A 9,890-nucleotide genomic window follows, 5' to 3' on the forward strand; every position below is an offset into this window, starting at 1 on the left:
ATTCCTAGAGCGGTGTAAAGTTTATAGCCAGGAAGGGCTAGGGGCCTTAAGCAGTTGTTAATTGTGCTGCAATTTGTGCTTTTCTGCTGGTGAGAGGCCTCAACCAGGTTCTGGAGGGAGGGAGGGACTCTCTTCACTTTTCATGCCCTCATAATTTTCCTGTCTTTTTATCCTGTCTCAGATATAAACAAAAAAATTGAAGACAGAGATGCCAAAAACAAGTCCCCGTGTCCACATCCTGGTTACCTTGGGGGATGTGCCTGCCACCTCAGCAAGTAACTTCACAGTGCCCACAGAAAGTCCTCTCACAGCTGTTAAAGACCCTGCTGCTTTGAAAAGCATCTTTTCACTGCAGCAGCTGTCAGCATCCTGCTGAGCCCCTGAACGCACCAACAGAGTAACTTCAATGTGTCCCGCTCACATGAATGCCAGCAGCATCTCTCAGACACACATTGGCGTTTATTGCCACACTTGGGATGGCAGATGGTGCTGCAACACAAAAGACCAGGGTCACCCCACAGCCCTGGCTTTTCAAAGAAGAATGAGAGGCAGGAATGTTTTTGTTCCTCTTTTCCAACTCATACCCATCTTCGCTCCCATGTGGTGTCTACATAAAGTATCAGTTCTAAGGAAATAAGAAAAGCGTTTATTCTAACAAGGCAAGGTGGCGCAGTTTTGTAGGATTGCCAGCAATGGACCATGAAAGCATGGCAGAACTGATGAGAGCAGGGGCAGCCAGACTCCTCATTTCACAGAGCCAACCGAGATGGCCAGGTTGCAACCAGGGCTGGCTTATAACCTTCAGCCACCCATCCCTAAGGCCAGGACCCCTTTTTTATTGGTTCTACGCTTCATGAAAGTGTGCCACAAACTGAGGACCAAGTGACCAAATACACGAGCCTACTGGGTGTGGGGGAAGGGAACACTTCACATTCAATCTTAACAGCAAGGGAACTATGTGTTGTTGTTGGTGGTTGGTTGGTTGGTTGGTTCTTTGAGACAGCTTTTCTCTGTGTTGCCTTGGCTTTCTTGGAACTCACTCTGTATATTAGGCTGGTCTCAAACCCAGAGATCTGCCTGCGTCTGCCTCCCCATCACTGCCTAGCATGGACCCCTCTGTTGTTACCACCTATTCAGCTTAACTGTTGGTGAAGGCGGGGTGTGTCAAGACTCTGAGAATTTTATCTAAAAGTCAAATGATGGTAGGTCAGAGTCAAAGGTTGATAGCAAAGGGCTATTTAAAGGGAGAGACCTCAAAACACTTTTGTCTGTGTAACCTAGAGCATTCCATCTTTCTACAATCCCAGTATCAAGGTCATGCAATTGACAGGGTTTAAAGATGACAGCTTTCTCAGAGAACTTCTTTCAGCGGAAGCTTGGAAAGTACCCTTGGAGCTTTCGAACCTTGCTGGAATTGAAAGCCAGGACTAGAGACCAGAGGGACTGGACAGGACAAAGACCCGCATAGCTAAGGGACCAAGGACATAGAACTTGAGAACTTGAGATGGAAACACATGCTGAGGAGTGCGTGTGTGTGTGTGTGTGTGTGTGTGTGTGTGTGTGTGTGTGTGTATGTGTGCGCGCGGGTGCGGGTGAGCACACACGCGTGCACGTGTGTGTATCTGTGTGTGTGTGTGTGTGTGTGTGTGTGTTGCTAGCCTCTGCCATGATATGTAAAGAATCTACCACTGAGCTCCACCCAGAGGGGATGCCCCAAACTCAGAGGACACAGGGATATAGGGGTATGGTAGTGAGGATTAGGAGTTAGAGAGACCCCCTGATATGCAGATAGACAGGGAGAAGAGCCATATGACTAAGTATATTCTTCTTCACCCTTCAGACCTGAGACAAAAGCCCGATAGACTTGTGGGCTTTTTCTCCTGAAGATGGATTGGCACAACAAATTCAACGTCAGGTCAGGACAGGTTTTCAGAACAGTTGTGGACTGATCAGCTACCAACCCTCAGTTAGGGAAGGAAGAACCTTCAAAGACTTAAAAATCCTGAGCCTTCTAGGAGAGACTAGATTTTCAGGCACAGTGTCTTTTTTCTTTCTTTCTTTTCTTATTTATTTGTTTATACAGTATTCTACCCACATGAGTGCTGCAGGCCATAAGACAGCACCAGATCTCATTAGAGATGGTTGTGAGCCACCATGGGGTTGCTGGAAATTGAACTCAGGACATTTGGAAGAATAGCCAGTGCTCTTAATCTCTGAGCCATTTCTCCAGCTCCCAGTATAGTGTCTTTCTGTGTGTGTGTGTGTGTGTGTGTGTGTGTGTGTTCCAGCACATGTGAGTGCATGTGCATTTTCTCACCTCTAATAAAAGGCTTTTTCAATGCTTGATTTTATCTGCTGTGTTCAGATTTTTTTTCCTGCCTTTTAATTCTTTAACTGGCAGAGAAGATAAGCCCTGTCAAGATCCCAGACGGAAACAGTGGCAGAGGGTTTAATCCCAGCACTCAGGAGGCAGAGGCAGGCAGATGTGAGTTCGAGTCCAGCCCTGTCTGCACAGTAAGTTCCAGGACAGCCACAGCTACATAGAGAAATCCTGTCCCATAAAACCAAAAAGAAAAAAAAGTTGGAGCCAGGAGAGGCAGAGACAGGCAGACCCAGTCTACAGAGTCTGGTCAGGACAGCCAAGGCTACACAGAGAAACCTTGTCTTGAAAAACAAAAGAAAAAGAAAAAAAAAAGTTGAGGTCTAAGAATAAAGAATAACACCAAGATTACAAGATTAGTGATGGAGCACTTGTCTAGCATGTATGAGATCCTAACTTCAGATGCAAACAAAACAAAGAGAAGTTTCAGTTTATTTTATGGGCGGGTGTTTTGCCTACATGTCTCTGTACCACATGTGTGTCTAGTACCCACAGAGACCAGAGAGAGCATCAGAAATAGAGTTACAGAAGTCTCCACATGAGTGCTGGGAATAGAGCTTGGGTCCTCTGCAATAACCACTGAGTCATTGCTCCAGCCCCCGAAACAAAGAAAACAAAACCAAATTGAAAAAAACAAAAACCAACCAACCAAACAAAAACAGAAAAAAAAAAACAGAGGCGTGGGGAGGCAGCCCATTTTTCAAATCCAAGTAAGAAGCCAAAAGCGATAAGACATGAGGGAGACTAAAGCTCCTTCCAACTCATCCTGTTGCCTTCTCTGTCTTTGGTGATAAGAGGCTCCTCTGCCTTCTGGGACGAAAGCCACAGCCATAGGGAGACTCCGTGCTGCTTCTGATTAGATACCAAAAACCTCTGTGGCCTTGACTCCCAACTGCTTTCTGAACTTTGGCTGGGCTAATTGGGCACGCTTCGGAGTAGCATGACCTGATCGCTTCCATTTAAGTTGTGGGGGTGGGGCCATGGAGATAGTTTAGTGGGTAAGAGCACTTACCGCCAAGCCCTTTCATGCACAGCTGTGAGCATGCAATGTACATACACAGAGATAAAATAAAAATGAATTGTGGGCACTGATATTTATTCATTGCCTGCGTGGGAGGGTGTTCATGTGTGTGGGTGCTTGTTTGTGTTCGGATTCACATACACATGTATGTGCTATATGTGGAGTTCAGAGGTCAAATTCCGGTTTTGTTTCCTGAGTGCCTATGTGTGTGTTTGTGTGTGTGCATGTGTTTGATGTGTGGTGTGTGTTGTGCACACATTCTGTGTGTGGATACAGACAGCTGTATTCAGAGAGCACATGCGGAGTGAGAGGGCATCCTGACATCTCTCCTCACCTTTCCACCTTGTGTGAGACAGACTCTTCACTATTTGTGTATATTTCCTGCTACTTGGCCTGAGAGTTTCACTGATTGTTCTGTCTCTGCGTTTCCTCTCCTGTTAGCAGGCACTGCGCTTGCAGAGGCTTTTGTGTGGGTTCTGGGGATCCAAACCCAGATCTTCAGGTTTGTGCTGACAGAGCCACCTCCAGGAACCTCCTTGTTTTGGCCTGGATGAGGTGAGGTCCCAAGTGCTGGTGTGTCTGCTTCCCCAGGGCTGGGGTTATAGGCAGGCACCCCACCCTCTGCTTTTCTTTAATGTGAGTTCTGAGGATCAAACTTAGGTCCTCTTGTTTGTGAGTAGACACGAGGCATTGATTTTACATAATCTTCTGCATATATGTGTATTGGAGTGCGAGCATGCGCGCACGCGCACACATGCACACACACACTCGGAGTTTGATGTTTCGCCCCTCTGTGTGTTATCTATGAGTCCAGCCCAGAAGATTAGAGTCTGTTTCAGCTCAGTCAGGGAAGGATTTTTTCAGCTTTTACTCTATTCATCCCCACGGAGACCAAGGCAGCAAGGGGCATGGCTCTGTTACCTGGTTACCATGGTGTTTGACATGGCTCTTTCCCCTCAACCTTCTATTTCTCCACCTGTACAACAGGAACAGTGGTTCCCGCTAACCTCAGCTTATCCTGAGTCTTACGCCCAGAGACAATAGTCCAGGCTCAGGTCCCAAGACCTTTCATGGATGATCAAGAGTCTTTATAAAATAGATAGAGTGAAAAAAGAGAATAGACCAGTTAGCTACTGTCTGTGTCTCCCAGGCGGCTCACAGAAAAGCTCACCTTAAAGTTAGCTTCTCAAGGGCTGTTTGTAACTTCCAGGCCTCTTTATCTGGAGTTGATTACACAGCAGGCTGCTGTGCCTGTGATGTCATCCTTCCTGAAAGGCAACTTAGCTCCTGTCTCACCCTGGCTTTATGCCCAAAAGCCACTCAGCTGGCTGTATTTTGTCTGCTACAAATGCTATTTGATTTTTTTAAAAAGATTTATTTATTCATTTATTCATTTATTTATTTAAACAGCATTTTACTTGCATGTATGCCTGCATACCAGAAAAGGGCACCAGATCTCACCATAGATGGTTATGAGCCACCATGTGGTTTCTGGGAATTGAACTCAGGACCTTTGGAAGATCAGATAGTGCTTTTAACCTCTGAGTCATCTCTCCAGCCCCAATATTTGCTTTTTTAATGCTGCGGGTGTTCTGTGTTTTTGTGATAGAGTCTCTGGCAATACAAGTTAGCCTTGAACCTGCTATGTTGCTGAGGGTGGCCCTGAACTCCTGATCCTTCTGCCTCCACCTCCCAAATGCTGGGATTATAGGGAAGCATCTGAGCTCACTTTCTGTTCTACATGCAAACTCTAGCCCCTCTTCACACTACTTCCCAGACAACTTTTGGGTCAGCAGTCATTCAAGATTTGTCACACCTCGGCTGTGGTGGGTGAGGCAGCGATCTGTCTAACATGCTTTCCTTGGACATGCTACTCAGCGCCTCAGTCCCACACCCACCCTGCCGAGGTCCACCTCTCATTGGTATCCAATTCAGTATCTATCCCACTATGTAATCTCACCACTTGGAAAGTGAAAGCAGAGGGATCAGCAATTCAAGGCCAATTCAGCTACATGAAGAGTTTAAGGCTAGCACTGTCTGTTCTTCCAAAAGACCGGGGTGGTTCAATTCCCAGCACCCACATGGCAGCTCACAACTGTCTGTACCGCCAGTTCCAAAGGATCTGACACCTTCACACTAATGCACATAAAATAATATTAAATACATTATTTTAAAAAAAGAAGTCTTTTTTGTTTTATTCTGTTTCTAGACAGGGTTTCTCTGCGTAGCCTTGGCCCAGCACTCAGGGAGGCAGAGGTAGGTGGATGTTATAAATTCAAGGCCAGCCTGATCTGCAAAAGGAGTCCAGGACAGCCAAGCCAAGGCCACAAAGAGAAACCCTGTCTCTTGAGAAAAAACAAAAAATAAACAAAAAAACTAAAGTGTGTGTGGGGGGTCGTGAGATAGCGGCTAATCTGGTCTACAATCAACAAACAAAACTGTGACAAAATATATAAAACATGTCACATATCACACCATTTAACTGTAACTACCCTCCTGACCCTGCCTCTCCTCAGCGCTTGCTAAATGAAAACAAGGAAGGCCCTAATCAAGCTAGCTGAGAAATCATGGGTGAACACTCTCAGCCTGAGAAATTGAACTTATAAAGAAATAAGAAGGCTCATGGTTTGGATACCAGCCTAGCGTGGGTGTGGTCCTGTCAAAGGGGAAAACTTGAGAGAACTTTGGAATAGGCCATGGTGACTTAAGCCTGTAATTCCAGCGCTTGGAAGGTTGAGGCGGGGTTGAATGTAAAGCAGCCTGGACCAGGAAGTGAGACCATATCTCAAAACAACAACCAGGTATTGTCTCAGGTTATCTGGTTGCCTCAGTGAAAACCTAACACAGAACCCTACTTTATTTATATCTCAAATGCAACGCTGGAACTAGGGTCCCTACTCCCAGATTTGGTAAGATTAAATTGGCCAGTTGTATTTATTTACTCTTGTTTGTTTCTTGTTTTTGTTTGAGACAGGGTCTTATAGTAGCTTACATAGTAAGCTGACATAGTAATCTATGTAGACCAGGCTGACTTCAACTCACAGAGATCCACTGGCCTTACCTCCCAAGTGCTAGGATTAAAAGCATGCTCCATTCATTCAGTCGGTGGTTCCGGGAGACAGACTTTCCACCATAGAGCATGGACAAGTTCGTCCATAACTTCGTAGAAAGGCTCCGTGGCTGGTGACCATGGCTGTGGCTTATTTGATTGGCCACATTTGGGCAGTATGCTGAGCTGTTCGGTTCCCCAACCCCTGCTGAAATCCCTACAGCTATTCAGAGTGTGAAAAAATAATTCAAAGCGTTAAAACTGGTAGCTTCGAACAGCTTACAGTTAGGAAAGCTGTGCTGAATGTTTCAGTGGACACTTTGGTGTGGACATGGTTTTATATTTATAGGCAAGCATGGCATTGTTGGTGATGATGTTTGAAGACCAATCTTTAATATCTGATTTTTTTGAGTTCTTATTTGAGTTCTTATTGGGCCATGTGTAATGAGACTACTATTTGAATAAAATACTAGCTGTCGAAAAAAAATTATGTTCCATCATGTCCCACTCAAATTGGCCAATTTTAAAAAATATTTATTTTGTAATTAATGTGGTATGTGTGTGAGTGTGCCGTCTATGTGGGAGTGCCTGTGGAGGCTAGAAATGGGCACCAGATCCCCTGGATCTGGGGCTTCTAGGTGATTGTGAGCAGGCAGGTGCGGGGGCTGGAACTGAACCCCTGTTCTCTGAAGAGCTGCAAATGTTCTTAACCACTGAGTCATCTCTCCAGCCCCTGAACTGACCAATTATGTCTTGAAAGTCTGTAGGCTTTCACTAAAGTAGGGTAGGGCTTCATGACCCAGAGCGAGTAAATGACAGAAGATGCTTGTTTGGGTTGTCGGCTGAGATATGGGTATAAGAAGAGTTTTGGTGCTGGGCGTTCAGCAGTCAGACACTGACCCAGCCAGCAGAGGAGGGACTGGAGAGATGACTCAGTCAGACACTGACCAGCCAGCAGAGGAGGGACTGGACGGATGACTCAGTGGTTAAGAGTACCTGTGGTTCCTGCAGAGGACCTGGGTTAGTTCCTAGCACCCATGTGGTGGCTTATAACCATTTGTAACTCCAGTCCTAGGGGATCTGAAGTTCTCTCCTGACCTCCGAGGCCACCAGACAAGCATGTGACCTCCATGGGTACCAGACAAGGGTGTGGGACACAGACATAGCTGCAGGCAACACACACACCTCAGATAAATGAGCACGACAAGGAAGAAAGAGAACAGAGAAGGGCAATACAGACGAGAGCACGGGATCTGGAGGTCATGTGACCAACATGTGGCCTTTAAAGATAGCGAACCTTAGATACCGACCGGGTAGAGGCTGGGAGGCGGGTGCCAAATTGCCTGATAAATAAATGCTCTGATGGTGGTGTTTTGACTCAGGGTTGATTTTTTTTCAGAAGAGTTTGGGTGTAGGAACCCTGCCTGGGAGAGACCGGGACCATCCCAGTCAGAAGGGAAGACCCTACTTCCCCAGAGTGTGCAGGGCCAAGTCCAACCAGCTGCTGGCTGCGGCCTGCTCCTTCCAGCAGAGTGCTTCGTGTTCTAGGAAGCACAGCGGCGCTGTCTCCGGCTTCCTCCCACACTCACCTCGGTCCTACGCTGTCTGCCGTCTGCTCACCTGCTGTCTGTGGCAATGGCCCACGCCACCACCTCCAGTTTATTTAAAAGTCAGTTTGTACCTGTGTTAGGACCTAACAACCTGTGCTGAAGCCCTCACCCCAACCCAGTGCAGCTTCAGGCTGCTCTGTGAACTCAACAGCACCCTGAAGCTGTCTTTCTGACTGCAAGTTCTGGGAGCAAGTGCTTTGCTTGCAGATAGGGCACCCCTATCAGGCACTCAGCTTCTCAGTCAGCAGGTTGGTTTATTTCTCAGAACAAATCAATACTCAAAGATGACTTTTGTCATCTCTGCATTCCATGTCCTTTCATTTACTCAATAAACACACTGAGTGAATGAAAGCAAAGTCCTAGTCTGCAATCAACGCGTGCCTGGGATGGCATCTTCCTCATAGTCATACATTCTATCTATCGATCTTCCTGCCTCTTTTTTTTTTTTTTTTTTTGAGACAAGGCTTCTCTGCATTATAGCCTTGGCTGTTCTGGACTCTCTTTGTTGTAGACCAGGCTGGCATTGAACTCAGAGATCCACCTGCCTCTGCCTCCTGAGTACTGGGATTAAAGAAGTGTACCAACACACCTGGCTATTTTTGCTTTTTCAAAGCAGAGTTTTTCTGTGTAGCCTTGGCTGTCTTGCATTCCCTTTGTAGACCAGGCTGGCCTTAAGCTCACAGAGATCTGCCTGCCTCTGCTGGGTTTACGGTACCTGGCCTATCTAGCTTTTTATACATATACAATGTATGGTTATTAGAGCTGCAGCACTAAGAAGGTACAGGTTGGGGGTAGTGGAGAGATGTTTCAAGGGTTGGGAGCCCTTGTTCTTCTTGCAGAGGACCTGGGCTAGATTCCCAGCACCTACATGGTAGTGGCTTACAACCATCTGTAATTCCACCCTCAGGAGATCTGACACCATCTTCCGACCTCAACAAACACAACCCACCACCACTACCAAAATCTTAAACAACCAAACAGGAAAAACATTTCATGGGGGGAAAAATGGGTGTCGTAGCCCATGCCTATCACCCCAGCCCTTGGGAGACTGAGGAACCCCTGTCTTTTGAACACTGACAGAAACACTTCTGGCACAAGTTCAACCTATTTCCAGCCAGCCAGAGGCAGTTTGAGCAGACACTGGGCAAGAGCCAGAACCCTGGCCAAAAAATGTCTCCAGAAGAGGTACAAGACTTATAGGAAAAGTGGAGGGTTGAGGTATCTTTAACAAATGAACACACAGAAACTGTGATGCCGTGGGTGGAGGACAGCAGGTGTGGAAATCCATGCATAGGGTACATAGTTGTAGTTATGTAGGACAAATAAGATTAGAGATCTAGCTGAGCATCATGGTGCACGCCTGAGATCCCAGAACTCGGGAGGCAGAGGCGGAATGATCTCTGTGAGTTCGAGGCCAGCCTGCTCTACAGAGTGAGTTCCAAGACAGCCAAAGTTACACAGAGAAACCCTGTCTGGAACAAACCAAAAAAAACAAAAAACAAAAAACATGCTTGTTAGATAATGCATTCATCATTGATAATAATCCTTTTATTATATATTTGGATCACATTGTAAACCTGAAATGGATAAATTGGCAGTGGTGGTACATACCTTTAACATCCCAGCACTTGGAAGGCAGAGGTAGGCTGATCTCTGTGAGTTTAAAGGCTAGCCTGATCTACAGAGTGAGTTTCAGGACAGCCAAGGTTACAAAGTAAATAAACTGTAATTAATAAAAAACTTCAAGTTTCTGTGATACAGTCTTGGTTTCTGACACATCAGAGTTTAGACAGAGTTTGGAGAAATGATTGGCTCATAACAGTACTGAGT

This window comes from Meriones unguiculatus, chromosome 3 (assembly GCF_030254825.1).
Source record: "Meriones unguiculatus strain TT.TT164.6M chromosome 3, Bangor_MerUng_6.1, whole genome shotgun sequence".
In the NCBI taxonomy this organism is placed as follows: domain Eukaryota; kingdom Metazoa; phylum Chordata; class Mammalia; order Rodentia; family Muridae; genus Meriones; species Meriones unguiculatus.